This window comes from Rattus norvegicus, chromosome 9 (assembly GCF_021556685.1).
Source record: "Rattus norvegicus strain SHRSP/BbbUtx chromosome 9, alternate assembly SHRSP_T2T, whole genome shotgun sequence".
NCBI lineage: Eukaryota > Metazoa > Chordata > Mammalia > Rodentia > Muridae > Rattus > Rattus norvegicus.
The window spans coordinates 95,882,688-95,894,514 of NC_141542.1; positions in this window are offsets into that span (position 1 = coordinate 95,882,688).

Sequence of the window (11,827 nt, forward strand, 5' to 3'; positions counted from 1 at the left end):
AGGGGTGTGGGGAGAGAAGAGGGAAAATTAGCTCACACATTATCTGAGATTTTATTTCATAGCACACACACACACACACACACACACACACACACACACACACGCTCTGTATCCAGGGCACAAGAGATTACTCATGAAAGAAATTTACAGTGAGAGATAATGAGGGCACTTTCAGCAAGCCATCAATCTGCCTGCGCTTCCTGGAAGCCCCTGGACACTCAGAACACAGGCCAGGCTGGATAGAAGCAAGGTGACATTTGGAGAACATGAAAAGCACAAATGTGTGCAAACCCAGGAATGCTGTCTTGATGGAAGGGATAAATCTCATAGCCCCTAAGACCAAGGCTGCTATTGTGACAAGTGTTTCCCAGCTTTCTCATCCTCTGGAAATGGGGGGGGGGAGTATAATGGGTGGATCTTACCAGAATGAAAAACTCAGCTGGTCTCTTAGCCAAACTTCCTAAGGAGAGCCTTGGTATAGTCCCCTTGTCCTGCCCTTTCATACTCTGCTGGGTTTATTTTGTTTTCTCATACATTGCAGTTTAAAAGACTTCTGCATATTCCTTGAATTTGAATCCTCAGTTTAGGGCTGGGCCAGCACCTGCTGCTAAGCCTGAAGCCCTGACCTCAATTGCCAACACCTACAAGGTGAAAGGAGAGACGCAGGCCCTGCACATTGTCCTCTGACCTCCAGAGGTGCGTTGTGGCACATCCTCCCCAGCTCCACACCAAAAGAATAAATAATAAACGTGGTTTTTAAAAAACTAAACCAGTTTGAAAGGAAATGAAAATACTGGAAAGAGCTGGATATACAATTGATCCATTAAGGATAATCAGGCTTCAAAATGCTAGCATATGGACGAGAGAGATGGCTCAACAGTTTAGATATGTGTTGCTCTCACAGAGGACCCCAGTTCAATTGTCAGCATCCACAAGGCGCTCATAACTCCAGTTCCAGGAAATCTAGTTACATCTTCTGACCTCCGTTGGTACCAGGTATGCACACGGTTCTTAAACACATGAAGCAAAATAAATAAATCTTTTCATAACACTGGTTTATGTATTTCCTCCCGTAGGATAAAGGTTCCAAGGGCTTAAAGCTGGTATGAGAAGAGAGAAGATAATTAATGAATCTTTCCTGGCATCCTGCATGAGTTGGAGCATCAGTTCTCCTTCCTGTGTGTACCACACAGAAAAGCAAGGCCATTATCGAGAGTGTTTAGGGAACAGCCTGTGATCCCAGAACTCACAAGGCTGAGGCTAAGTCTGTAAGCTTCAGACCAGTCTGGCTACATAACAAGTTACAGGTCAACTTGGGCTTTCTAAGAGCAGCCTGTCTCAAAAATCCAGCAGCAGCACAAAAAATAAATATCATGAGGGAGAAAATGGCAAAGAAAAATCTTTTTTTACTGGATATTTTTATTTACATTTCAAGTGTTATTCCCTTTCCTGGTTTCTTGTCCATAAGCCCCCATCCCACCCCTTCTTTTATAAGGGTGTTCCTTCTCCCCAAACAAACCCCCCTTCCTGCCTCCCCACCCTGAGCTTCCCCTACACTGGGGGGTCCAGCCTTGGCAGGACCAAGGGTTTCTCCTCCCATTGGTGCCCAACAAGGCCACCCTCTGCTACATATGCAACTAGAGCCATGGGTCTGTCCATGTGTAATGTTTGGGTAGTAGTTTAGTCCCTGGGAACTCTGGTTGGTTGGTATTGTCGTTCTTATGGGGTTGCAAGCCCCTTCAACTCTGTCAATCCTTCCTCTAATTCCTCCAATGGGGACCCTGCTCTCAGTTCAATGGTTTGCTCTTGGCATTCACCTCTGTATTTGTCATGCTCTGGCTGAGCAGCTCAGGAGACAGCTATATTAGGCTCCTGTCAGCATGCACTTCTTGGATTCATTAATATTGTCTAATTTTGGTGGCTGTATATATATGGGCTGGATCCCCAAATGCGGCAGGCTCTGAATGGCCATTCCTTCAGTCTCTGCTCCAAACTTTGTCTCCATATTCCCTCTGATAGAGTGCTAATATCCAATATAAAGAACTCAAGAAGTTAGACTCCAGAGAGCCAAACAACCCTATTAAAAATAAGGTAAAGAGCTAAACAAAGAATTCTCAGCTGAGGAAAATCAAATGTCTGAGAAGTACCTAAAGAAATGTTCAGCATCCTTAGTCATCAGGGAAATGCAAATCAAACAACCTTGAGATTCACACCAGTCAGAATGGCTAAGATCAAAAACTCAGGTGATGACAGATGCTGGTGAGGATGTGGAGAAAGAGGAACACTCCTTCGTTGTTGGTGGGATTGAAAGCTGGTACAACCATTCTGGAAATCAGTCTGGAGGTTCCTCAGAAAATTGAACATTGTACTGCGTGAGGACCCAGCAATACCTCTCCTGGGCATATACCCAAAAGATGCCCCAACATATAAAAAAGACACGTGCTCCACTATGTTCATAGCAGCCTTATTTATAGTAGCCAGAAGCTGGAAAGAACCCAGATGCCCTTCAACAGAGGGATAGATACAGAAAATGTGGTACATCTACACAATGGATTACTACTCAACTATCAAAACAATGACTTCATGAAATTCATAGGCATATCATCCTGAGGTAACCCAATCACAAAAAAAACAAAAAAAACAAAACAAAAAAACATGGTTTGCACTGATAAGTGGATATTAGCTCAAAAGTTCGAATTACCCAAGATCAATCCACAGACCACATGAAGTGCAAGAAGAAGGATGACCAAGACCAGATGCTTCAGTCCTCCTTAAAAGGGAGAACAAAAATGCTCATAGGAGGGAATATGGAGACAAAAATGTTAATCCTTTCTGAGGCTACATAATTCATGTTGCTCACCATCAGCAACTTAGTTAAAATCTTCTATTACTTAATTATTTGATAAGCATTAATATACATTTGTATGAAGATATACATTTACACGTATCCAATTGTGTATAAACTTTACAAATGAAATCACCCCAAAAGAACCTGTTACAACGTGCTAGTTTTCACTCAATAGTAAAGTGTGTACATTTTTAATGTAACTAAATATGTATTTACATTCATTCTAAATCATTATATCATATTTTGTACTATGGATACCCTGTGATTTAGCTCTGAGATCTGAACAGGAAATCAGGAGCATGAGTGAGATAAACTGTGCCTCTAACCTTTTTTTAATGTTCCCCTCAACATACAGCTTGACATGCATTCTCATACACAGCCATGTATGCTTTGTCCTGATGTCATACTAGATAAGTCTGCAAGGACCTGAGATGCTGTGAAAATGATAGAATGACAATGTAGACTAAACACTTGTCATCATATTCACTTGAGCAAGAATTCACCACACACCTTTATAGAACCTCTCATACTGAAATCATTTTGCACATTTTGTACATTCTCACAAATATCTGTTGATTTAAGAGCAATAACGGAGAGAAAGTGGAGAACTCTGAACTTAATCATCGCTCTTTCAATGTCTGCAGAGCTGGAATTAAAGCAAGTTTTTTAAATGAAGACAAAGGAGGAGATTAGGAGGTCCTAGAAATTATTAAAACAAAATTCCAAAAGGAGCTGTAAAGCCCAAAGAAAGCAACTCTTTACTCAATACATTAAAAGGAAAAAAACAAGCTAGACATGGTGGTGAATATCTATGATCCTAGCATTTGAGAGGTGGACACAGAAGGATCAGAAGTTCAAGGCCAGATGTGGAATGAACAGCAAACTCAAATCCAGCCTGGGCTGCATTAGGCCCTGTCTCCAAAACAGGAAAAAAAATGGAGAGATTGTGAGAGCTGGCTTTGTATGAGGAAGCTACCTTGAGAGCTCATACTGCCCGAATAGTTCGAGCATCAGTTTCCGGGTTTCAAATGTTAAAAGGGAGCAGCCTCCCCTACAGAAAAAAAACTCTACCTGGAGGTCATTTTCACAGCATCTGGAGTTAGTAAGTAGAGTACAAAGGGCAGGAAATTAAAGACTGAAATTTCTATTTCAGAGAGGGAACGATACATAGCTCTGGAGAGCAAAGAGTGACCAGCACTGATGATGAGAGCCGGCTGTAAAGAGCCTCACTCTCCTGTGCCAGGCAGTAAGAAGGAAGCTTTTGGTCTATCGGTACACCACCCAGCCTCTATTTCCTTCCTGCAACAGTTTTGGGTGTCCTCAGCATGTAAAATCTCACAATCCTCTCACTTTTCAAGCCACCAGCAGCAGGACTCTAAATACGTCTGATAACCTTCCATTTCATAATAGAGTCTCTGTCATTGTGCTGGATAGTTTTCTCTCAACTTGACCCAAGCTGGAGTTATCTGAGAGGAAGGAGCCTCAACTGGGAAAATACCTCCACAGGATCTAATTGTATGCAGGCACTTTCTTAATTAGTGATTAATGGGAGAGGGCTCAGCCCATAGTGGATGGGTACCATGCTGGGCTCGTGGTCCTGGGTTCTATAGCAAAACAGGCTGAGTGAGCCAAGAGGAGCAAACCGGTAATCAGCACCCCTCCATGGACTTTGCTTTAGCTCCTCCTTCGAGGTTGCTGCCCCGCTTGAGTTCCTGCTCCGGCTGCCTTCAATAATGAGCGGTGATATGGGAGTGTATGCAGAATAAACACTTTCCTCCCTGAGTTGCTTTGGTGTGGTGCTTCATCATAGCAACAGAATTCCTAAGAAAGCCATTTAAACACACGGGGAGGTTGCTCAATGCTTGCACACTACGGATGAACCTCTGATCTTTTTGTCTTGAGTGCCGATGTCAATATTCTATCATGGACTCCAATAGCAAAGGCTTAAACTGCTTGCCTAAGTTGATGGTCTAATCAATCCTCTTACGCCCCTGCCTTCTGTTTGGTGAAGGCAACTAACTGTTCCTGTATCAGATTCATGCGTTTGAGTTATATACTGCATGCAATCCACTTAGCTGGTAGGCTTTTGCCATAGAAACTGTCTTAGCAAGCAAGATGAGCACCCACAGGAAGTAGAAAGATTGGGGAGGGTAGGCAAACCTCTGGCAAGCACCCCTAGTCCTGAGATGAGATACTACCCTCTCAGTGTGGAACACATGGGAATCCAGTGCCACCTCCACGTACGGGAGCACAACAGAACCAAATGTCACTCCAGTTCTGTCATCAGGCTCTACTTACAGCATAGAAAGCCGGATTCAGAGGCCTGTGTGGAGAGGTCTATCTCTACATGTAATCATGTACCAGTTGACCTGGAATTAGGAAAACTCAGCCTCTTCCCATGGAGTCCTGCCAGTTTCTGACTTGATGCCATTTTTCTGGCAGTACCCAGCAGTAAGACAGTTCACTATCCCTTTAAATAATCTAAGGTGGGCAAACATGTCAAAGTGATTGCTTCAAGGAGACCAGTCCTTGCCTGGCTTTCAGCTGAGGGGTAAAGAGGTAGTGAATGGGCCAGGTCGGAGACTGGGGTCAGACTCTGCTCTTCAGACAAGATCCAACCTGTATTAAGTGTCAGCATTGACGCATATCGAACTAATGGTGATCACGACTTTGGAGTATGTGTTTCGCTATTTTTCCTTTCCTTTCCTAACTAATGCAGCTTACTGTCCAGATATCACTAGAACATAAGCAGTGGGACCGGACTTATAAATGCAAATTATGTCACTTCATTATAAACCATTAGAATATCATATTTGAATAGGAGTCTACTGTAAGTGAGGTGTATTCATGCTGCGGTGTGTATGTCATTGAAAGGCATTAATCTGACTCACGCAGGACCTGAGCCACACACTTGAACTCTGCAATTTTAAAATACAAAGGGCTAGAGAAAGACTGTCCAGCAGTACAACCACTAATCACTTAACTGTTTAAATTAATTAAAATGAAATTAATGGATTATCCCACTATGCTCCACCTATACAATTAATAAAATAATTAATGGATCCGATAAGAATCTTAATAAACTAGAAGTTAACCTTACGAGAGTTGGCACTTGTGACTAACGGCCATTTTATCGGACAGTACAGATTTCAGAACATTTTCTTCACTGCAGAATGTTGTAGAATGTGATGGTTAAAAGGGCGTGCACTGGGTCTTTGATCTTCTTAAATAATCCAGAATGTTTTTCTAGAGCCCTTGTTTTACTCAGTATTCAAAACTCACAGCGTGACTAGTACCTATTTTGATCCTGACACTTATAATCACACTCATAAGCCCACACGAGTCATACCTCAATGGCTCATAAAATTAAACCACAGTCACTTGCCTATGAATAATAACATTGTCCGTCCTACGCACCTCGCCTGCCGCGGTACGGATCCAGCCTTGTTTTCGATGTATCCTTGACACCACTTATTATCCTGTTCTTGCTCCTTTGGATTTAACAAGTGCATTTGACCTCTATGGTTTCAACCATCTGGGGTACCATCTCTGCTTTTCTGGAGATTTGCTTCCAAAAGATCACAGAGACTAATTGGTTTTTCCAGTCTTTACTGGGTGAACAGTAGCAGCCCCTCCCACCGTCCTGAACGGTGGAGTCGTCCTAAGGAGGATATGGGCATTGATTGGAGAGGGGCAAAGGCTCTTCCGGTTGCGACAAGGTCATCAGCCTTTGATTGGATCCTGAATCTCCATGCTGGCAGGAACTTGACCAGCCACTTCCATGAATGAAGCTGTGAAGAAGCAGCTGTAGGAAGAGGAGAGGCTGGAGGACACGAGGGCCACACGCCACATTCCCAGAAATGTAAACGTCAACTCGATGACTATCAGAAGCCCAGACGTTGGGAAAGAAGTAACACCGCCTCTTCTTTTGCAGCAGAAAAAAAAATTTTTTTTCTTGAAGAAAAACAAGAGAATAGATGATTATCTGTAGCTATTTTTTTTCGAAAAAACAATGAGGAATGGTAACATAAAATTATCATATAAAAATTAATAATCCTCTCATACATAAACAATAAGCTACTCGGGTATGAAATGAAGGAGCAGACCCATTTCTGTTCCATTCGTCTCAGTTTGTCTACATTTCATTTCTTTAATGGAAAAAGAAATGAGAAAAGCCAAAGACTTTAAGACATGCCCACCCACACCTCCACCCACCTATCCGTCCAAGCCGGGCAAAATCAAGTCACAATAGATGGGAACACTTCCAGTACTTTACCCAAATAATTCACCATCACAGCACCAGCCGCTTGCCCCAACGTAATGTATGAATTTACTTTTTTCTGGAGCTAAACAAATTGATTCTGAGGTTGGGATGAAGTTTCCTGTTCAAGAGCGTGTGTGTGAAACACTGAAACAGGACAGTAAGACTGAGCAGGCGCTGCCAGACAGACACACAGACAACGGCTCCTACACAGTTAGAGCTATATTCTGGGGTCCGGTAGAGTGAATTAGTCCAGACATACAAAGACCATTGGATTAATTCAGCTACAGAAATTTAACACTAGAACATGGTGCATAGGAAAAAAATCAGAAAAAGGAGAAACGTAAAATACAAACTTACTGAAGTCACTAATAAATCCTTAAAAAAATGACAAGAAAAAGAAGAAAAAATCCTGATACAAAGAAAAAAAATAGACAAGACAGGACTCCTCACGCCTCTTCTTATAGCTCCTGTGTCATTTTTGATTCTTACCAACAGCATGTAGCATTTCTAGTTTCTCAAAAACTAAAAATAGAACTGCCACATCGTACAGTATCTCATTTCTGAGCACTGATCTGAAGGAAACAACGATTAGTATCTCCAAGAGGCCCTGGCTCCTTGTGCTTCAGAGTTGACTGAGATGGTTAAGACGCTGAGATCGTGTGTGTGGCGCCCTCATGCCACAAGACAATGGAAAACTCAACTAAAACAATGGTGCACAAGGAAACTTCCGGCAACATTAGACGTGTGGTGCTACTTGTGGTGATGTGCTCTGCAGGTGTTTGTGTGCATCCAAATTCAGCACACGGCACACGTTAAACACAAGCAATTGTTTTTGTATGTCGAAGGTGTCTCAGGAAGCCCATTTCGATCGTTAAAGGGATATTTGAAACTTTTTACCTTAAAATAATAATGATTCTCAGACATTGGTATATTTGGTCTTTGCCTAATTTGAACGTTACAGAGTGTATGCATACATTGAAAATTGAAAAAAATACCTCATTAATATGTACAATTTTATGTTTTTAATGTACTTGTTTAAATAAGTTTAATTTTTAAAAAGGGAAAAATAAAATAAGTTGCCATTGTAGAGAAAGAAAGAAAGGAAGGAAGGAAGGAAGGAAGGAAGGAAGGAAGGAAGGGAGAAAGAAATTTTAAAAGCATCTGAACACAGTTTGGAAAAAGACATGCCAACAATTTGCAGTAATTTGGATCTTAACTTTCTTGCAGAGGCCTGGGTGGTAAACCCTCAGCCACCATTTGACCTCCTCCTGTTTGGGAAGGGCTGGATGCTCTGAGACACAGTGAAAGGTCTTTAGTTTGCTTGGTATGTGCTCGGGAAGGGTATTGAAAGAGTCTGACCCATCCCCACTCCCTTGGTGTCCTGGCTGTGAAGTGAGCTGCTCTTCTCTACCACACATTCATGCCATGGGATGCTGCCTCGGCATCAGCTCAAAAGCAATGAAGACAGTTAATACTTCAATCAAACCTTAGAAAGGGAGCCAAGTGAACCTTGCCCCTCTGGTGGTTTGAAATGCTTGGATCATCAGGGAGTGGCACTGTTAGAAGGTGTGGCCTTGTTAGAGTAGGTGTGGCCTTGTTAGAGGAAGTGCATCACTGTGGGCATGGGTTTTAAGACACCCATTCTAGCTGCCTAGAAGCCAGTATTCTGCTAGCAGCCTTCAGATAAAGATGTAGAACTCTCAGCTCTTCCTAGACCATGCCTGCCTGGATGCTGCCATGTTCCCACCTTGATAATAATGGTCTGAACCTCTGAACCTGTAAGCCAGCCCCTTTTAAATGCTGTCCTTACAAGAGTTGCCTTGGTCATGGTGTCTATTCACAGCAGTAAAATCCTAGCACACCCCCTTTAAAAATTATAGTCTTGTGTGTTTTGTTACAGTGACAGACAGCTAATAATAAACCACTGAGGTTCCATTCAGTCAACTACAAATCAGACATGCCATAGGGATACTTGGGAACTGTGAGAAAGGTGAGAAACAGCTTTATGAATGAGCATGTGGGAGATGGCAATGCATATTGTAAAGTTAAAGGGGAAAAATATGAAATGGTGTTTGAAGGATAAGATACAACTTTCATGTGTTAGTTTTAAACACTGATAAGGCAAAGGGAAATGATTGTCTAGAAATGTGAGTTGGAAAGTCATAGAGATAGAAATTAGAATTCTATGAATATATCTTTTCATCTGGCCATTGAACTACCTATGGGATTTACATTTTAAAAACAAAGCTAAGTCAGAGAAGATGGAAAGAGTCACACAGGGAAGGATTTCAGGAAGCAGAACTCATTCCCTGCCCCAAACCCAGACACCAGTCTGCAAACTCTAGCATGTGCAGTTACACACGAGCTTCAAGACCCCACTAGCTTTCTGTTTCATTAAAACATGCTCTGAGCTTTAAAATGAAAGTGAGCTGACTGTATCCGAGTTCCTAACGGCTAACAACCAGTGAGATGATCACTACAGGCTCTATCCTAGCACCTCCATGATGCACATGGAGATATTTGTCGTGAGAGACAAGAGTCATGAGATCATGCTCCTTTCATTTTGTGATTTTAATCACCAACTGATTTTTTAAAACGTATTATTCAATCTCTAAGATTTCAGGAAGCAAGGCCAACTTTACCCTCATTTACATCATCTGACTCAAACATCAAGCCCCTGAGGCGGCTGCAGCAAAAGGTTGGTGTCAGCAATTACAGGCTGACTCACCAGAGAGCATACACTATTAACTTATCAATCGCCTCTCCACTGGGATTTCGACCTCTGGAGGCTCATCTGCAGCGAATTTGCCCATGGTGGGAGCCTAGCTAATCCTCCATGCATTGCTGCTCGGGGTCCTTAAACGGAAGCAATCACAGCCTCACAAGGCATGTGGCACCAGCAACAGGGCTCAAGGTCAAAGCTCCCCCTGAGCTGAATGGTTCTCTGCCCTCACCCACCTAATCCTGAGACCATCTCATGCCCAAATACAGAGACTCTCTGCTGTTGCGATGCCTCATCCATACAAACAAAATCCAGGAGAAAAATATTCTAAATACCGATGTTTTGTTTGAAAGTAGTTTTTGCCCTATGGCTTCCTAAGTAACCACAGTCAAGTCATTTATTCCATGCTTTAATGTTTACATCTTTAAAATACCCAAGTGAAAGTCATTTGCTAATATTTTGTTTTCTTTTTTATCCTGGGGGTCAAATGAAGGCTCCTCTGGATGCTGGAGAAGCATTCTGCCACACTTTAGCCAAAACATAAAGGTACTCAAGTTCCGAGTAGACATTCTAGCCTCGTTGTTCAATCTGCTGAGAAATGCGAGCTCTTGGAGCTGGGAGAAGGACTCGGATACAAGCAGAAAGCCTGGAGTTTATTCTCCATCACCTGTATGAAAAATCCAGAAATGGTGTAATTCCACCGGAGACAGGAGGAACCCTGGGACTTGTTCGCCAGTCAGTAGAGCTCAAATAGCAAGATCCGCATTCAGTGGGAGACCCGGTCTCAAAAGATAAGCTGGACAGTGAGGGACACACCTGACATCAACCTCTGGAATCTACATACATCCCCTACACACACATGTACACACACACAAACACTGAGACAGAGAAACATATATACACATATATGCAAAGGAGAAAAATAAGCTCTCATTTTACAACTGATAAATATCTCCCTTAGAGACTTGTTTTCAACCAGTATTAGTGAGGGGAAACAATTACATAAAGAAAATGACTAAATTGTGACACTTAAAAGCTCCTAGTTCTTTCTGTCTAAGGGTCTCTTCAGGGGTGATGTGGTATCTTTAAAAAAAAAATCACATTGTCAAATCTTCCCACTCTCACCCTCTTCCACAAGATGGATTCCTGGAGAAACATTTGGCAGCCATAAAATGTCTTCTGCTGTCCTCCCCTATCTCTCCTGCAGAGTGGCTGGCCCTGTCATGGAGGAACAGTTGAGAGAGGAGACCTATTAGGAATGATCACTCTGCTGCTGCCCACTCTCATTCCACAGTGACACATTTATGATCTACTTATCTGACTTAAAGATTTGTCTCGATACTGGGTGTTGCTTCTTAATGTTGGTTTGCTGTGACACTTAACTATGACTGTCACTCTTTCATGTCCCTAGAAACTCTGCTCCTGGAGAACTGACAGCATCCCTTCTTTCAGCCACTAGTAATGATGTATAAACTCCTGGGTTCTCATGTACGTGATTTGTGTTGAGTTCCATCAAGAGCAAGCCTTCCACTTGTACTCTGCTTCTTTGTGACATGATCACTGTCTTGAACCTTGGAGCCATTGGCTGTCACTGTCCTCCTTCAGGGTGCCAATGGGAGAAGAGCAAAGCCATCATTTCTAATCATATCTCCTTCCAGAGAGTACTGTCTTCACTCTGCCTGCCCCAGAAATTTGGTTCATAAATAAATAGCAAAAGGTTTATTGTTTTTTTTTCTTTACCTGAGAAATAAGCTGCATTACTGGATCCTCCTACTAGTCACCAATTTACCAACCTCTCTGGAGCCAGAAGGATGACTGGGAAAAAGAAGAAAAGACAGTGTACCATTCAGAGAAGTTCCGCGACAGAGTGTACTTGGTATTTGTAAAGTGTCAGCATTATTCTTGGCACAGAGCATAGTTTTCATTCAAGCCTGCTAGTACCAGTAGCTAGCACCCACACCTATTCGAAGAAAAGAACTGCAAGCTTTTCAAA